Source organism: Amblyomma americanum, chromosome 5, assembly GCF_052857255.1.
Source record: "Amblyomma americanum isolate KBUSLIRL-KWMA chromosome 5, ASM5285725v1, whole genome shotgun sequence".
NCBI lineage: Eukaryota > Metazoa > Arthropoda > Arachnida > Ixodida > Ixodidae > Amblyomma > Amblyomma americanum.
This window is the reverse complement of record NC_135501.1, coordinates 32,329,226-32,347,905: the sequence shown is the minus strand read 5'-3', so window position 1 is coordinate 32,347,905 and position 18,680 is coordinate 32,329,226. Positions and strand designations below refer to the sequence as shown.

Below are 18,680 nucleotides of genomic sequence, written 5' to 3'. Positions count from 1 at the left end.
CGGCGTTCGTGCTGACGGTCGGTTCGATGCGGCTGCGGCGTTGTATGGATCCAGTAGCCGGCATCGAGGCGGCGTTCGACGCGCTTGGGCTGGCGTCGCTGGCTGCATAGTATAAACTCCCCGTCCAAGCGCCCGTGTAGGTGATGCCGGTGTTGTTGACGTTGAGGGCACCACCCGGATGGGTGGCAACAGCGCTGGAGACACCCCTGGCCGTAGCAGGTGGTAGCGTCCTCCGTTGACTCCCCGCAACGGGCTCAGGCACAGCAGGCATTTCCACGATGCGATGCCGTAGAACGCGAGCTTACCAGGGCAGTAGCCGGCGTCGCTCACTTCCAGCCGATGCGTCCCTGACCCGCGAGAGCCTCCGCTTCTCTGCTGTTCCCCCAGTGCCTCGCTCTCCCTCGCCCTTTTATAGCCTCGGTGTTAGTCCACGTAAGCCTTGTCGTCGTCTTCTTCTCTTCACCACCAATAATCTCTCTCCACCTCACCGAAGGCTTCTCCACCAATCATCTTCCTCCACCTCACCGAATGCTTCTTCTTCCTCTTCGTTATTCTTCGGTTAATCCATGTCGTCTTCTTCACACCATTTTCTTTTAAAATTTAATTTAGGCTCCTTAATATATGTGACAAGGGCCACCTCTCTCAAAAATTTTTCCATGAAACTCTGCTCACACCATCCTCATCTCCAAGCCATCCAGCGAATAAACTATCTTCTGTGGCGATTCTGGACCCAGCGCACAACACACCGCAGAGGTCCAGTACGCACCAAACGCACACCACTAACACAGCACACCAAATTGCGTCTTCAGAACACAAACACACCACTGCCGTTGTCCGTCCAGAGTCTTTATAAACATGTTCGTGTCCACAACACACTCTCTTGCATGATGACATAACAGCAACAACAGCAACAACAACAAGAACAAGATAAATCACAGAGATAGATTAACACAGCAACAAGATACATCCCACAGATACCTAGGGCTGTTCAGTTAGCTCTATCTGTATACAAGACTAATTTGTAACACATGACCTCCGTTTTGCCTGGCCCATCCGAAAACGTATCCCCCTTGATTTAGAGTAGAGCTGTGACCGTATGTCTTCATTCACATTGGGCTTCATTAGTATCTCATCCCCTCCTGCAGTTTTTTTTACACTGCATGTGGGCACTTCGTCAGCATCACCTGTATCTTCGGCCACTACCGCACATGCTACCTTGGGGGCGTACCGTACGGGAACCCTTTCTTCGTACTTCTTCAACATATTTACATGGAAAACGCCCTTGGTGTCATCTATCAATAAATCATAATCCATATCCTTTTTTTTCCGCGTCACAAGGTACAGACCCTTCCATTGCATCACTAATTGATTATGATCCGTGGGTAGCAGCACAAGAACTCTGTCGCCCGGATTCAGATTTCTGTTAATGGCTCTATTGTCATCATATCCTTTATTTCGTTCGCACGCCCTTTCCAGGCCCTGATGTGCAAGCCTGCATGTTTCCTTCAACCGGTCCCGTTACTCAATTACTCAATAACGTACTTGTATGTTGTCTTGAGATCTGATTCAATCACTTTATTAGCCCACAGCTCCTTCAGTATTGTAAGTGGACCTCTAACGGTTCTCCCATACAACATGTCGAAGGGCGAGAAACCAAGACTCGTTTGCGGTACTTCGCGGTAAGAGAACAAAAGATCTGGGAGATATCTATCCCAATCAGTAGGTCTCTCCTGGCACATTTTCTTGATCATGTTTTTGAGGGTGCCGCTAAACCGCTTCCCAAGCCCATTACACAAGGGATGGTAAGGCGTTGTCAGTAATTGCCTTACTGACAAAAGGCGGTTAACCTCCTCCATTTGTTCCGATGTGAATTTCGAGCCCCGGTCACTCAAAACTTCCCTCGGGAACCTATAACGGGAAAACATCTCCACAAGAAAGACCCTTCCACCACTTAGATACTGTCAATAGTTCTCAGTGGAATAGCGTCAGGATAAAGAGTGGCCACGTCAACGAGAGTAAGCACATATCTACTGCTTTTGGCGGATACTGGAGAGATTGGCCCCACAATGTCAATCGCCACACTTAGAAACGGTAGGCCGATGGCTGGCATCTTGCCCAGAGGTACAGGACCAGCTCTTCCTTTCGAAACTGTGCGCTGGCACACGTCACTTGAGCGAACAAAGCGCTTAAGGTCACTCTGAACACCCGGCCAAAAGAACTCCTCGGTGATCCTAGACACCGTTTTTTGAACACCCTGGTCTCCAGCCATAATGGCGTCATGTCCGAAGAGTAGCACGGTCTCTCGCATATCTCTCGGTAACACCAGCTGTTGGAGCCGCCTTCCTGATCTAAATATGCATTTCCTGTGCAGAATACCATTTACCAATTGATATTCGAAGGACGTGCGACTCTTCTTTCTTTTCACTTTTTCCCCGAATCTTTCGAAGAAAGTCTTAAGGCTCGGGTCTTCTTTTTGCCTAATTGCAATTTCGCCCGGTGTTACGCTCAGGCACATCGTAACAGGAGTAGAGAGCGGACGCTGCGTTGCTCGGGATGTCGCTTGAGCTCTTGTCTCCACTGCCGACGAGAAGCTGACTGCACCCGTCTGAGCTGTCGCGGGCCTTTCCTCCTTTGGATTTTCTTTAACGTCGAGCATCCTCCACTCGGGATCGGGGTCTTCGACACTTCTTGCACCCGTAATGTTTCCCAAGATGAGATCGTAGATGGGTTGGCCTACGCATTTTGCCACTACCTGCCCAGTATAATATGGCGTGGACACTAGAATCCTGGCTTCAGGAAGGTACCTTACTGCGCTATCTACAAGAGTGACGGCCGACGCTTCCCCTGTAAGATCCTCGTCCTTCACCAGGCTTCTGCGAACCAATACTATGTTGGCTCCGCTGTCTCTAAGCACCAATATAGGACGGTCCCCTATTTGCCCAACCGCCACCGGCATTGCTGCTTTCGACATTTGTGTTCCACTCACTGCCTCATTTTCCAGCGGCGTTTGCTCTCCTTTCAGTTGTAGAACTTCGGGTGGCGTGACAAGTTCTACCCTAGAGTCGGCAACGCATACAGCTTGGTCCTGCGTTCTGTATCGGCACTCATCCAGAGTATGACCCCTCCTCTTACTACCTTGACACACAACCTGTGTTTTTTGGGCAGCGCTACTAGTTCGACAGTGAGCTGCACGCTGTCCCACTTTGCCGCAGAGAAAACACCTTACTGGTGCCTTAGATGCACCACCATATGCTCTTGATTTTGCCGCATCTGTCTCTAGGGTTTTAGGGTTTCCTCCTTTGCCTTACTCAAATTTTTTAACCCTTGAGCCTCGAGGAATTGGTCTGCACTGTCGGCGAACTCTTCCAACGAACACAACTTTATTTCAACAACAGCGCCAGCTTTGAGCTGCAACACGCTAAAAATTGCTCTGTGAACAGCTTGTCACGTACACCATAACTCTTTTCTGTGTGACATATAAAGCCACCTATCAAAATTGTTGGTCAGCCTGCAGGAAAACTGCTTAGCGGTTTCCGAATGCTCAGGTTTCGTTGTGCGAAATCTCTCACGAAAACCCTCTGCCGTAAGCCTGACTCTTTCGAGGAGTGCCTTTTTAACTTTTTCGTAGTTCATGGAATCAGCAGCAGGCATCCTTCCAAACATATTCAGTGCCTCTCCGACTAAACACACGCTCAATGCCGTGGCTCATTCACTGTGCTCCCAGCCTTGCCCCAAAGCTGTCCGCTCGAATCGTTGCAGATATGCGTCCAGATCACCTATTTTGTCATCGAAAGGAGCCATCAGCTTTCTTGGGCAAACTCTGGCTGGTCTAAGAGTTTCTGTACCCGCTAAGGAACGCTGATCATTGTCCGTGATCTCTTAATATCCTCCCGCGACATGCGCCTGTTTCTACAAAATAAACTCCTCCCGTTCTATCCTTTTCTCCTTTTCTTCTGCCTCGCGAGCTCTTCTAGCTTCTCGCTCTTCTTCCTCGCGAGCTCTTTTCTCTTCACGCTCTTCTGCCTCGCGAGCGTATGCGCGTGCTTGCGGCCTTTTACTCTCTCTGCCTCTTTCCCTCCTCCTCATAGAGATGCATCGCCACTTCCTTGCTTAACCCTAGCTTGAGCGCCAGTTCTAACGTTCTTGCCAAATCCATACTTCCTGCCGTCGAGAGATCGGAAAGATTCGAGACAAAGCAAAAAGAAAAAAGGAAATGAATCCTGGCAGAGGCTCGCCACTTATCTTTGTCACGAATCTCTCCGGAGAACCTTCGGACCGAAAGAATGGACTAGGCGACAGGTGTACCCACACAAACGCACATTTAATACACCCTACGTGACACACAGACTAGAACATAAAACTAACAAACACAAAACACAAACACTATAAATACACACGACCCGGGCACACTGCTACCAGCGTCTACTACTAGCGTTCTTCTATTAGCGGTCGGCGTTCGTGCTCACGGTTGGTTCGATGCGGCTGCGGCGTTGTATGAATCCAGTAGCCGGCATCCAGGCGGCGTTCGACGCGCTTGGGCTGGCCTCGCCAGCGGCGTCGCTGGCTGCGTAGTACAAGCTCCCTGTCCAAGCGCCCGTGTAGGTGATGCCGGTGTTGTGGGCGTTGGGGCACCACCCGGACGGGTGGCAACAGCGCTGTAGACACCTCTGGCCGTAGCAGGCGGTAGCGCCCTCCGTTGACTCCACGGAACGGGCTCAGGCACGGCAGGAGGTCAACGATGCGATGCCGTAGAACGCGAGCTCACCGGAGCAGTAGCCGGCGTCGCTCTCTTCCTGCCGATGCGTCCCTGACCCGCTGGAGCCTCCGCTTCTCTGCTGTTCCCCCCATGCCTCTCTCTCCCTCGCCCTTTTATAGCCTTGGTGTTAGTCCACGTAAGCCTTGTCGTTGTCTTCTCTTCTCCACCAATAATCTCTCTCCATCTCACCGAATGCTTCTCCACCAATCGTCTCACTCCACCTCACCGAATGGTTCTTCTTCCTCTTCTTTATTCTTCGGCTAATCCACGTCGTCTTCTCCACACCTCTTTCCTTTACAATTTAAATTAGGCTCCTTGTTATATGTGACACTTTCAAATGTTGCACAGCTGGCATGGTGAGGCAGCCGATCGACAAAGCTTATAAGCTTCACGTAAGCCTCTATCGAATTTACAAATTCATGGAAAAGCAGTATTAAGCTAGCTGGCGCATTTTACCACTTTTTTCGGACATTTCGATAGAGAGTTGCGTCCTCTCATGCTAGAAAATATGTATTCACTCATAATGACAACACAGTGCACTGGATTCAGCCCGTCACACGGATGAAGTTGTGTCATTTATAAGATACTTGAACAACAGCAGTACTTGTGACATTGACGGTTTTGAAGAATTCCCAGTTATTCATGCAGTTGATATTACTGCGTTAATACTCGTCCATATTTTAGTGTGGAATTGGCATTTTTCTTAGAAAATGCAGTCTGCAAAGTTACCGTTTTTTATAAGAAAACAGATCGCAGTGATCTGGGAAATTACAGTCGGGTATCCGTTTCACCTATCTTTTCAAAGGTGTTTGAAAAAGTTTTGCAATTAAGGAGGGCATTTTATTGAAAAACATGACCTGGTAACGCCGCTACAATTTTGTTTTTTTAGGCAAAAATCTGTTGCGTTAGCATTGCTCGATAAGAAAGATTGTGCATTAACGCAGTTTGAAAACAGTGCTGTAATTGTCAATGTCGCAGACTTTTTCAGAGCCTTTCATTTAGTTTGTTATAACATTTTGCTAGAGAAATTATTGTGGCATACGAGGACAGAAATTATCTCTTATTATATGTCACCTTTCGAAAAAACACAAATAGTAAGAATAGATACCTTTACTTCTATGGCTAGGATTGTACATCGTGGAGTACCCCAGGGAAGTATTTTAGCGCCATTAGTTTTAAATATTAAATATTAAAATTTTAAATATCCTTCTCTTTGCAAAACAATGTAAAAGAACGATGAAATCTTTAGAGGAATCATCGAGAGTCAATTAAATGAAGACAACTGAAAGCAAAACAAAGGCAGTTATATTCATATTATAAACAAAAACGTAGCATATGAACGGGACGTAAAAAGGCGGAGACAGGACCGTTGCAACGCTTACAACGGAAATGAAAGAAATGCGACAGTAAACCACACCCCATCGCAGAGCAACAACACGCATGCGCATAACATAAAACAAGGTAAAAACAAACTGATAATCTTAAAACCTGTGGAAAAAGATAAAAAAGAAGAAAAGAGAAACAGCGATAGATAATAAAAGGTGCTAAGAAAACTCAAGTGCGTTTTAAAAACTTCAATTCCTTCTCCATCAGATACACAGATGGGGTACTAATGCACATGCCTTCACTACATTTCGAAATTTCCTCGGCTTCCAAGATTTCCCTAGCCAATTGGGTTTTACCACGCCCTACAATCTTAGTACTATTAAGCAGGGGAAAACAAACATTGCACTTCTTGCAATGCACTGGTACGTGTTCTCCAGTTTGTTGGCGAAGTGAAGAGGCATGTTCACCCAGCCTTACGTTTAGACACATGCCCGTCTGCCCAACGTACACAGACCCACTTCGGAGAGGGAACTGATAAACAATATCTGTTGCGCGTGATACGTACGGTTTTCTACGTTTTGTGCCACAACCTGGTTCTCTTTCCCTCTCTCCATCTGCTAAAGCACAATGCATTGCCAGCTTGAGAAGCGAAGAAAACACGACGTCAACCCCAAATTTCGCTGCCACTCTCTTCATGTTGTGGGAGAGCCTGTGTACATATGGCATAACTTCAAACTTCCTTTTCTTTTGTTCACCTGTTGTGATATGACGTAATAGAAGCTCTTGTTTTTCTTTTAGCAGTTTCTTTCTGAGAGCATCTGCAACTGCCACAAGAACATCGGCACGGAAGCCTGCTTCTTTAAGTCTCTCGACCTGAATGTCAAAACTTCTTCCCACTCTGCGAGGGCATGACTTTCAGTTTTTGTTTTTGTTTATAATAAGTCTGACCAACTGGCCCCCCAGTATACTCTGTTAACTTATATTCATGCAAAAAAAAAGTATTTACCTCTACGTCGAGATATAGCAATAAACTCACGAAGTATTCAATAGTCGGGAATTTCGAATATCATGGTGTTGTCTCTGTCGCTAACCTGTCTTGCGATAATCACGTCAAATATGTTCTGAGCAAAGTAAGTCAAACAAGTAGTGTTTAAGATACATCCTTTCCACAGACGTCAGACTCTTTTGTATGATTCCCTTTTGCTTCGCATATAAACTTATTATAAGGCATTAACACTTATTATACGGCAGCACAACATCCAATCTTCTAGAAAATATTCACCTTATACAGAATAAATATCTCTGGAACACATATAACACTTGCTACAAAGCATCGACATAACTTTCTTTAATAAAGTTCGTGTATTTCCTGACCACAAACTCTGCAAATATCGCTTGAGTCACGTGTCTAAACTAGAAGTTATAGAAATAATAGCAATCTGAGTAATCTCGCCCGACTGCAGAGCAAAGCTCCAAATTATATCACAAGACAATTTGAGAAGTGGTTAGTACCGACGCCATGGTCATCGTACGGGAAACAGCTCCTTAAGTTCAAAATACGAACACTTTTAAGTGATTATATTTCAATCCGCTTTAATTTTTTCATATCACCATACAGGGAACTCCGGCTTCTGTATGGGTTTTAAATGTAATATTCTCTGGCTGTGTAAAATGTGTTATTTACATCTGAATCTTGGAGTCCCCTGCTGAGACGAGAAATTCGCCCACACGTATTCCGAGCACCCAATAGGCTCTTCAAAGCGATACTACTGCGTTTGCCGATGTGTTCAACACTACTTGCTAGATATATGTAATTCGGTTTGATTGCTATCCACCACACATTTGCAGTGTGTGTAATTTTTATAAATTCCTGTACTACTGCTGCGCATAACAAGAGAGCAGCAGTGGATTTGTGAAGTTAGTGGAGCACGCATCTATAGCTTCATGCTTTTCTAAATGCCTGTGGTACATCCATGATTGTTTCCCTCCTATCACCGCATGGTACTCAGCATCGAGTTGATTTGCGCGGAAACAAAGCGAGAGTATTGATAGAGATACAGCCTAAACAAGCGTTGAAGCAAGAAAAACGAAGAATAATATCTTGCGCAAGGAATGGCTGGGAACAACATATGAAAAACTGCGTGCAGCTGTGCAGGTGTCTTTTAATATTTATTTTGTGCAAAGAACCGGATGGCTCACAGTAACGGTAAAGAACAAGAACCTACACCAGCAAGCATGCGAAGAACGAAAAGGACGAAAGAAAGAGCATCCAGCACCGAATGAATGAGGCAGACGGTGTGGACTGCAAAAAATGAGACCGAAGAATCTGGCTATGGATCAGCACCCAATGACGATAGGCGCTGCCATACGCTTTGAGATAAGGTTAACGTGCGCTAGAATTCAGACTTATAAAAATGTGATGAAGGCGGTCACTCATGCAGCGCGCAGAAAGCCCGAGGAGACGAATAAACATATTTTACTACGCTACTTCAGTGTCCACCCTTATGTTGACATTATCAAAGCTAGCACAGCTCTGGCACCAAGGTTCTCGCATAGCGATGAAAGCTAACTGGTGAATTGAACGGAGGGATAAAAAAAAACTAGCGAAAAAACGAGGGCGGCAACGTGAACACTACCGCGGCAGTTTCAGGGAGTTGTTTTTTCACTGCACTGGAAGAGTGGCACGTGTGGAAGATGCCGGCGTTATCTGTGTGTAGGACAGGGAATTGGCCCTGTGAGAAGCTTGGCGAGTGATGCCTGGATTTGGGCACTGGACATATTGAAAATCAGGAGAGAGACCGAACCGGCCGTCCGGCCTTTGCCGCTGCGGGAAGGCAACTGGCTCAAAGCCCTTTTATCCTTTTAATGATCCTCTCCGGAAAAATACAAAAAAAAACAGAAATGAAAAAGAGAGGGAGCCCGGACCAGCATCGCTATACCGGGCTTAAAGCTAATAAAAAAATAAAAAGAGCTATACGCTAAAAAAACTTAATTTAAGGGGAAAAGCAGGAAAAGAGAAATCACAAACAAAAACATAAAACCCCCAAAAGGCGCAGAACAGACAAAAGCACAGATAACGTCACAGAGAATGTCAGCACAGATGAAGTCACAAGCACAGTTGGTCCAGACACCACAGACAGTCAGAAGCACAGATTAAGTCACAGAAAATGTCAGCACAGATAAACTCACAGGCACAGTTGGCTCAAACACAGTGTCAGACCACAGAGAGACATCATTGTCCAGCAAAGGAACACAGAGCACTTCACTGTACAGAGCTTATGCAGGAAAAATGATAGTGACGAAAGTACTCATCGGGAATGTGTAGGAATTGTGCTGCTGATGAGATGAACCATTTGAATGAGAACAGCACAAGCAGCAGGGTTATTCAAAAGAGAGGGTAAGTAGACAGTTTAATGTCAGACGAGCAGAGAGTCTTTAAACGGGAAACTAAAGGAGCACTAAGAGAGCAATTCCGGAAGTAATGACTGACACCTTCGCACAAAACACCGCATGAGCAAATTGAAGAAGGAGATAAGCCAATCTTTTTAAAGTAGAAAGGGAATCGATCATGCCCAGTGAGTAAAGTAATAAGAGGACTTCTAGGTAGACGGATGGAAGGAATATTTAGCGTATCGGGGATCCAGTTAAATAATTCAGTGCCGCCATTATTTTCTTGCCAATAAGTTCGCCATAAAAGAAGTGAAGAATGGTGCAAACGGGAACGCACGCAACGGCGTGAAAGGGTAGAAGTGTGTAAATGGCCATATTGCCCAGCACTACCAGCAGCCTGGTCAGCTAACTCATTTCGGAAAATTCCGGAGTGACCCCGGATATGAAATAAAAGAAATGAGGCAAGTGAAGACAAACGATAGAGATCTTTCTTAATTGAAATAATTGTCGGGTTAAATGGAGTAACTGAAGACAGGGCAGAAAGCAGAGATAGAGAATCAGTGTAGAAATGAACGGGCATAGAAGGAGGGTTATTACTAGCAAACGCAACAGCAGAATGGAATACTACAAGTTCGGCGGCATAGACACTTGAAGGTGGTTCTAAGGATATGCGATGAACGTATAAAATATTTTGTGTGGAGCTAAGAACAACAAAAGCAGCGCCAGCACTGTGATCAGTGAATGACCCGTCTGTGTAAGTATGCAATGCGCGTTGACACGAAAAAGCCAAGGCTTCCTGATAACTAAGTTGAGCAAAAGAAAATTTATATTTCAATGAGGGATGGTCAGACCAGATATTTAGTATTGGCTGAATTTCAAACGGGTTATAAAATGTCTTGCCGTAGACAACGGGTTGCCGTAATGTAAAAAGCATAAACACTGCACATAGTTGGTCCAGCCCGTGCGTATAGACGCTAGCTCGAGCAAACGCGGCGCTTTGTGTTTCACGTCCTGCCGCGCCTAAGGGATGGTGGTCCCAACGACAGGGCAATTTTGCCATGCCCGCAAAATTCTTGCTGACCACTGGCGCAGAACTTCAGCTGCCTTGAGGGTGTTGCTGGCGTGCTTGTTCTCGCGCCAGCCCTGGTCGCGTGCCCACTAGAGCCAATCGCCGATGAGCGCACGCACGACTGGAAGGTCGCGGCTTCGTTGGGGCATGATTCCGTATGGCCGAAGCCTCGGAGCAGCTTTTTATTTCTTCCTCACCAAGTATCCTCTGGAAGCCGTAAAACACACCAAACCTCTTCGCGCCACCAGCTGCGAGCCGTCTGAGGCTTGTGTGCTGATTGTCGTCCTCATGGGAATTGTGGCGCTTCATGACATTTTGGTAGTGCTTCCCTGTCTCCACTATCGCAGCAGGTGCGCGACCACCTCTTTGGCGCCGGGAAGATTTGCCTAAAGCTGGCTGCTCTCGGCCCAGGCGCTCTGGTAGGCTTTCCAGAGGGAAGGTGCGCGATAGTCTTGCTAAATAATGGCACGGGCAGGGACGCTTTATTTTTCATTCTTTTTATAGTCCCACAGTAATTTTTGTCTGGAGCCAGTGCAGGATGTGACACTGAAGACATATAGGCTGTGGGAAGAAGCAGTGAGCTGTGGCCTCTTCTTTCCGTGGTTATGAAATCAGAGTCCGAGGAAGAGTCTTTTCGACGCACAACACAAGAGCTTAAGGTAAAAACCTGAAACTTGAAGGATATTCGTTTGCGGTAAAACTGTTTGCAGTCCTTGTTTTGCCCTCGGGCAGTTGCTAGGTGTCCGAAAAATCAGCAAATTCGCCACCTGTTGTACAGGCTTCTTCGGGCCGCAGATGAGTGTACTCTCTGGCGGGACGACGGAGTGAGCAAGTGCAGTGAGTGAATTCTGATCTAGGCTGAGACAACACGCGTTGCTTTTCAAGGATTTGAAGGCCGTGGTTGACAGAGTCTATGCTGGAATCGTCTGGGTAGCACTTCATTCCCGTGCTGCTAGCGTGATCGCCTTTTCGCTTTGATTTCCAGTTGAGGTCTCAGGCGTGGTGTACCGGGAAACGTTGATAGGAATCTAAGTAGTGCTCTATATCGACTTGTTCAGCGGCACTTGCAATTGATTGGTCTAGTGTGGAAGGGGTTTCAAAAAGTCAGAAAAGCCGCCAGTTTTCCACATTCATGAGATCTCTGTCGATGACGGAGCTTAATTGCTTTATTTGTCATCTTATATGAAAAACGAATTACAGATTGGGGATGGGGGCTGTAGAATAAGGTTTCTTTGGCAAGCTTCAGGGTTTACAATCTCTTATTTCGGCAGAGAGGGCGCATCACATATGCATACATGCATGCATTTACTGATATTTAATACACACAGGCTGTTTGAAATTATTGAGTACAGAACTTTCTTTGAAAAGCAGATAATGATACGCGTGTGTGGTCTGTGCTGGTTCATTACATGACATGACAAATATTAGAGTGATACGAAAAAATTTAACTAAAAACATAATCAACATTTAATTTTTTGGTCTTAGGACAAAAAATTATACTAAGAAATTGAAGGTTTTCGAGACACAAAACGAGGCCAGTTTATTAAATTTCTCAATCAGCATCTCGCTACGAGATATGTAGCGTAGAAAATACCCTTCCCGCGTTACATGTTGATAAAGTGACGTCGCTGCACGTGGTATCCTCACAGGAATCACGTCAACATCATCAACATCCTGAAGGAGCTAAACTGCGTCTGCATTTGATTCAAAGACCACCCACTTTGTCAATATATCACCTGAGAAATAACTTCAAGAGATGTCGAAAGCGTTCTTTTCTTTTCACGTTCGACATCTCGACGCATGATGCCGGATCTGGTTTGGTTTATGGGGTTACAACGTCCCAAAGCGGCTCAGGCTATGAGGGACGCCTTAGTGAAGAACTCCGGAAATTTTGACCACGTGGGGTTCTTTTACGTGCACTGACATAAAACAGCACACGGGCCTCTAGATTTGGCCTCCAGCGAAATTCGACTGCCGCGGCCGGGATCGAACCCGCGTCTTTCGGGCCGGCAGCCGAGAGCCATAACCACTCAGCCACCGCAGCGGCTGCTGATTCTGGAGTTTCAGATCTGCTCCCCTTCGATTTTGACGGCCTTCAGTCTCGCAATATAACCTTGGGCCCTAATACTAAATATTAAAAAGTTAATAAATTTAATGTTATTCAGGAGTTTAAGATGTTTAGTTAATTATTAGTCTTCTCACTGTGCTCGACAAAATAAATAATGTCCACTTTCGCGTAAGATCAAACTCAAACTGAGACACCGCACCGATGTATCTTTCCAAGTTTTTTTTTAAATTTCTATTGCTTAATTTGAAACTCTCTGTGTACAGCAGAGTATAAATACATCAGACATATTGTTCCTCATTCCCATATTCCTTCGAGCGCCAGTGAAACAGATGTAAAAAAAAAATTTTACACAGCCAGAGAATATTACATTGAAAACCCATACAGAAGCCGGAGTTCCCTGTATGATGATATGAAAAAATTAAAGCGGATTGAAATATAATCACTTAAAGGTGTTCGTATTTTACACTTAAGGAGCTGTTTCCCGTACGATGACCATGGCGTCGGTACTAACCACTCCTCAAATTGTCTTGTGATATAATTTGGAGCATTGCTCTGCAGTCGGGCGAGATTACGCAGATTGCTATTATGACGTGACTCAAGCGATATTTGTAGAGTTTGTGGTCAGGAAATACACGAATATTATTAAAGAAACTTATGTCGATGCTTTGTAGGAAGTGTTATATGTGTGCCAGAGATATTTATTCTGTAAAAGGTGAATATTTTCTAGATTATTGGATGTTGTGCTGCCGTATAATAATTGTTAATGCCTTATAATAAGTTTATATGCGAAGCAAAAAGGAATCATACAAAAGAGTCTGACGTCTGTGGAAAGGATGTATCTTAAACACTACTTGTTTGACTTACTTTGCTCAGAACATATTTGACGTGATTATCGCAAGACAGGTTAACGACTGAGACAACACCATGATATTCGAAATTTCCGACTATTGAATACTTCGTGAGTTTATTGCTATATCTCGACGCAGAGGTAAATTCTTTTGTTTTGCATGAATATACCTTAACAGAGTATACTGAGGGGCCAGTTGGTCAGACATATTATAAACAAAAACGTAGCATATGAACGGGACGTAAAAAGGCGAAGACAGGACGGTTGCAACGCTTACAACTGAAATGAAAAAATGCGCCAGTAAACCACACCCCATCGCAGAGCAACAACACGCATGCGCATAACATAAAACAAGGTAAAAACAAACTGATAATCTTAAAACCTGTGGAAAAAGATAAAAAAGGAGAAAAGAGAAACAGCGATAGATAATAAAAGGTGCTAAGAAAGTTCAAGTGCGTTTTAAAAACTTCAATTCCTTCTCCCTCAGATACACAGATGGGGTACTAATGCACATGCCTTCACTACATTTCGAAATTTCCTGGGCTTCCAAGATTTCCCTAGCCAATTGGGTTTTACCACGCCCTACAATCTTAGTACTATTAAGCAGGGGAAAACAACCATTGCACTTCTTGCAATGCACTGGTACATGTTCTCCAGTTTGTTGGCGAAGTGAAGAGGCATGTTCACCCAGCCTCACGCTTAGACACCTGCCCGTCTGCCCAACGTACACAGACCCACATCGGAGATGGAACTGATAAACAATATCTTTTGCGCATGATACGTATGGTTCTCTATGTTTTGTGCCACAATCTGGTTCTCTTTCCCTCCCTCTATCTGCTAAAGCACAAAGCACTGCCAGCTTGAGGGGCGTAGAAAACACGACGTCAACCCCAAATTTCGCTGCCACTCTCTTCAAGTTGTGGGAGAGCCTGTGCACATATGGCATAACTTCAAACTTCCTTTTCTTTTGGTCACCTGTTGTGATATGACGTAATAGAAGCTCTTGTTTTTCTTTTAGCAGTTTCTTTCTGAGAGCATCTACAACTGCCACAAGAACATCGGCAGGGAAGCCTGCTTCCTTAAGTCTCTCGACCTGAATGTCAAAACTTCTTCCCACTCTGTGAGGGCATGACTTTCAGTTTTGACATTCCGGTCGAGAGACTTAAGGAAGCAGACTTCCCTGCCGATGTTCTTGTGGCAGTGGCAGATGCTCTCAGAAAGAAAGTGCTAAAAGAAAAACAAGAGCTTCTATTATGTCATGTCACACCAAGTGACCAAAAGAAAAGGAAGTGTTTGATGTTATGCCATATGTACACAGGCTCTCCCACAACTTGAAGAAAGTGGCAGCGAAATTTGGTGTTGACGTCGTGTTTTCTACGCCCCTCAAGCTGGCAATGCTTTGTGCTTTAGCAGATAGAGAGAGGGAAAGAGAACCAGATTGTGGCACAAAACATAGAAAACCGTACGTATCATGCGCAACAGATATTGTTTATCAGTGCCATCTCCGATGTGGGTCTGTGTACGTTGGGCAGACGGGAAGGTGTCTAAACATGAGGCTGGGTGAACTTGCCTCTTCACTTCGCCAACAAACTGGAGAACATGTACCAGTGCATTGCAAGAAGTGCAATGGTTGTTTTCCCCTGCTTAATAGTACTGAGATTGTAGGGCGTGGTAAAACCCAATTGGCTAGGGAAATCTTGGAAGCCCAGGAAATTTCGAAATCTAGTGAAGGCACGTGCATTAGTACCTCATCTGTGTATCTGATGGAGAAGGAATTGAAGTTTTTAAAACGCACTTGAGTTTTCTTAGCACCTTTTATTATCTTTCGCTCTTTCTCTTTCCTCCTTTTTTATCTTTTTCCACACGTTCTAAGATTATCAGTTTGTTTTTACCTTGTTTTATGTTTTGCGAATGCGTGTTGTTGCTCTGCGATGGGGTGTGGTTATCAACCGTCCTGTCTTCGCCCTTCTACGTCCCGTCTCTATGCTAAGTTCTTGTTTATAATATGTCTGACCAACTGGCCCCTCAGTATACTCTGTTAAGTTATATTCATGCAAAAAAAAGAATTTAACTCTGCGTCGAGATATAGCAATAAACTCACGAAGTATTCAATAGTCGGAAATTTCGAATGTCATGGTGTTGTCTCTATCGTTAACCTGTCTTGCGATAATCACGTCAAATATGTTCTGAGCAAAGTAAGTCAAACATGCACTGTTTATGATACATCCGTTCCACTGACGTCAGACTGTTTTGCATGATTCCCTTTTGCTTAACACTTATTATACGGCAGCACAACATCCAATAAGCTAGAAAATATTCACCTTTTACAGAATAAATATCTCTGGCACACATATACCACTTCCTACAAAGCATCAATATAACTATTTTTAATAATTTTCGTGTATTTCCTGCCCACAAACTCTGCAAATATCGCTTGAGTCACGTCATAATAGCAATCTGCGTAATCTCGCCCGACTGCAGAGCAATGCTCCAAATTATATCACAAGACAATTTGAGGAGTGGTTAGTACCGACGCCATGGTCTTTGTACGGGAAACAGCTCTTTAAGTGCAAAATACGAACACTTTTAAGTGATTATATTTCAATCCGCTTTAATTTTTTCATATCATCATACAGGGAACTCCGGCTTCTGTATGGGTTTTCAATGTATTATTCTCTGGCTGTGTAAAATGTGTTTTTTACATCTGTTTCACTGGCACTCGAAGGAATATGGGAGTGAGGAACATATATGTCTGATGTATATATACACTGCTGTACACAGAGAGTTTCAAATTAAGCAACGGAAATTTAATAAAAAAACTTGGAAAGATACATCGGTGCGGTGTCTCAGTTTGAGTTTGATCTTAAGCGAAAGTGGACATTATTTATTTTGTGGAGCACAGTGAGAAGACTAATAATTAACTAAACATTTTAAACTCCTGATTAACATTAACTTTATGAACTTTTTAATATTTAGTATTAGGGCCCAAGGTTATATTGCGAAACTGAAGGCCGTCAAAATCGAAGGGGAGCAGATCTGAAACTCCAGAATCGGCAGCCGCTGCGATGGCTGAGTGGTTATGGCTCTCGGCTGCCGGCCCGAAAGACGCGGGTTCGATCCCGGCCGCGGCAGTCGAATTTCGCTGGAGGCGAAATCTAGAGGCCCGTGTGCTGTTCGATGTCAGTGCACGTAAAAGAACCCCACGTGGTCGAAATTTCCGGAGTACTTCACTAAGGCGTCCCTCATAGCCTGAGCCGCTTTGCGACGTTAAAACCCCATAAACCAAACCAGATCCGGCATCATGCGTCGAGATATCGAACGTGAAAAAAAAAGGAACGCTTTCGACATCTCTTGAAGTTATTTCTCAGGTGGCATATTGACAAAGTGGGTGGTCTTTGAATAAAATGCAGACGCAGTTTCGCTCCTTTAGGATGTTGATGATGTTGACGTGATTCCTGTGACGATACCACGTGCAGCGACGTCACTTTATCAGCATGTAACGCGGGAAAGCAATTTTCTACGCTACATATCTCGTAGCGAGATGCTGATTGAGAAATTTGATAATCTGGCCTCGTTTTGTGTTTGGAAGGCCTTCAATTTCTTACTATAATTTGTCCTAAGACCAAAAAATTAAGAGTTGATTATATTTTTAGTTAATTTTTTTCGTATCACTCTAATATTTGTCATGTCATGTAATGAACCTGCACAGACCACACCCGCGTATCTTTCGCTGCTTTTGAAAGCAAGTTCTGTACTCAATAATTTCAAACAGCCTGTATGTATTAAATATGAGGAAATGCATGCATGTATGCATATGTGATGCGCCCTCTCTGCCGAAATAAGGGATTGTAAACCCTGAAGCTGGCCAAAGAAACCTTTATTCTACAGCCCCCACCTCTAATTCATTTTTCATATAAGATGACAAATAAAGCAATTAAGCTCCGTCATCGACAGACATCTCATGAATGTGGAAAACTGGCGGCTTTTCTGACTTTTTGAAACCCCTTCCACACTAGACCAATCACTTGCAAGTGCCGCTGAACAAGTCGATAGAGAGCACTGCTTAGATTCCTCTCAACGTTTTCCGGTACACCACGCCTGAGACCTCGACTGTAAATCAAAGCGAAAAGGCGATCGCGCTAGCAGCACGGGAATGAAGTGCAACCCAGATGATTCCAGCATAGACTCTGTCAACCACGGCCTTCAAATCTTTGAAAAGCAACGCGTGTTGTCTCAGCCTAGATCAGAATTCACTGCACTTCCTAACTTCGTCGTCCCGCCAGAGAGTACACTCATCTGCGGCCCGAAGAAGCCTGTACAACAGGTGGCGAGTTTGCTGATTTTTCGGACACCTAGCAACTGCCCGATGGCAAAACAAGGACTTCAAACAGTTTTACCGCAAACGAATATTCTTCAAGTTTTAGGTTTTTAACTTAAGCTGTTGTGTTGTGCGTCGAAAAGACTCTTCCTCGGACTCTGATTTCATAACCACGAAGAGAAGAGGCCACAGCTCACTGCTTATTGCCACAGCCTATATGTCTTCAGTGTCACCTCCTGCACCGGCTCCATACAAAAACTACTGTGGGACTATAAAAAGAACGAAAAATAAAGCGTCCCTTCCCGTGCCATTATTTAGGAAGACTATCGCGCACCTTCACTCTGGAACGCCTACCAGAGCGCCTGGGCCGAGAGCAGCCAGCTTTAGGCAAATCTTCCCGGCGCCAAAGAGGTGGTCGCGCACCTGCTGCGATAGTGGAGACAGGGATGGACTAACAAAAGGTCATGAAGCGCCACAATCCCCATGAGGACGACAATCAGCACACAAGCCTCAGACGGCTCGCAGCTGGCGGCGCGAAGAGGTTTGGTGTGTTTTACGGCTTCCAGAGGATACTCGGTGAGGAAGAAATAAAAAGCTGCTCCGAGGCTTCGGCCATACGGAATCATGCCCCAACGAAGCCGCGACCTTCCAGTCGTGCGTGCGCTCATCGGCGATTGGCTCTAGTGGGCACGCGACCAGGGCTGGCGCGAGAACAAGCACGCCAGCAACACCCTCAAGGCAGCTGAAGTTCTGCGCCAGTGGTCAGCAAGAATTTTGCGGGCATGGCAAAATTGCCCTGTCGTTGGGACCACCATCCCTTAGGCGCGGCAGGACGTGAAACACAAAGCGCCGCGTTTGCTCGAGCTAGCGTCTATACGCACGGGCTGGACCAACTAAGTGCTGTGT

General features: G+C 45.1%; 1 protein-coding gene and 1 long non-coding RNA gene across 4 annotated transcripts in view; one reads left to right on the top strand and one right to left on the bottom strand.

Moving 5' to 3' along the window:
- LOC144134626 (uncharacterized) overlaps positions 1 to 18,680 on the bottom strand; it is a 97,005-nt gene that overhangs the window by 50,258 nt on the left and 28,067 nt on the right. The window lies entirely within an intron of this gene.
- The window catches only part of LOC144134625 (uncharacterized), a 78,307-nt gene that overhangs the window by 50,275 nt on the left and 9,352 nt on the right, over positions 1 to 18,680 (top strand). The gene's annotated exons all lie outside the window — the stretch shown is intronic.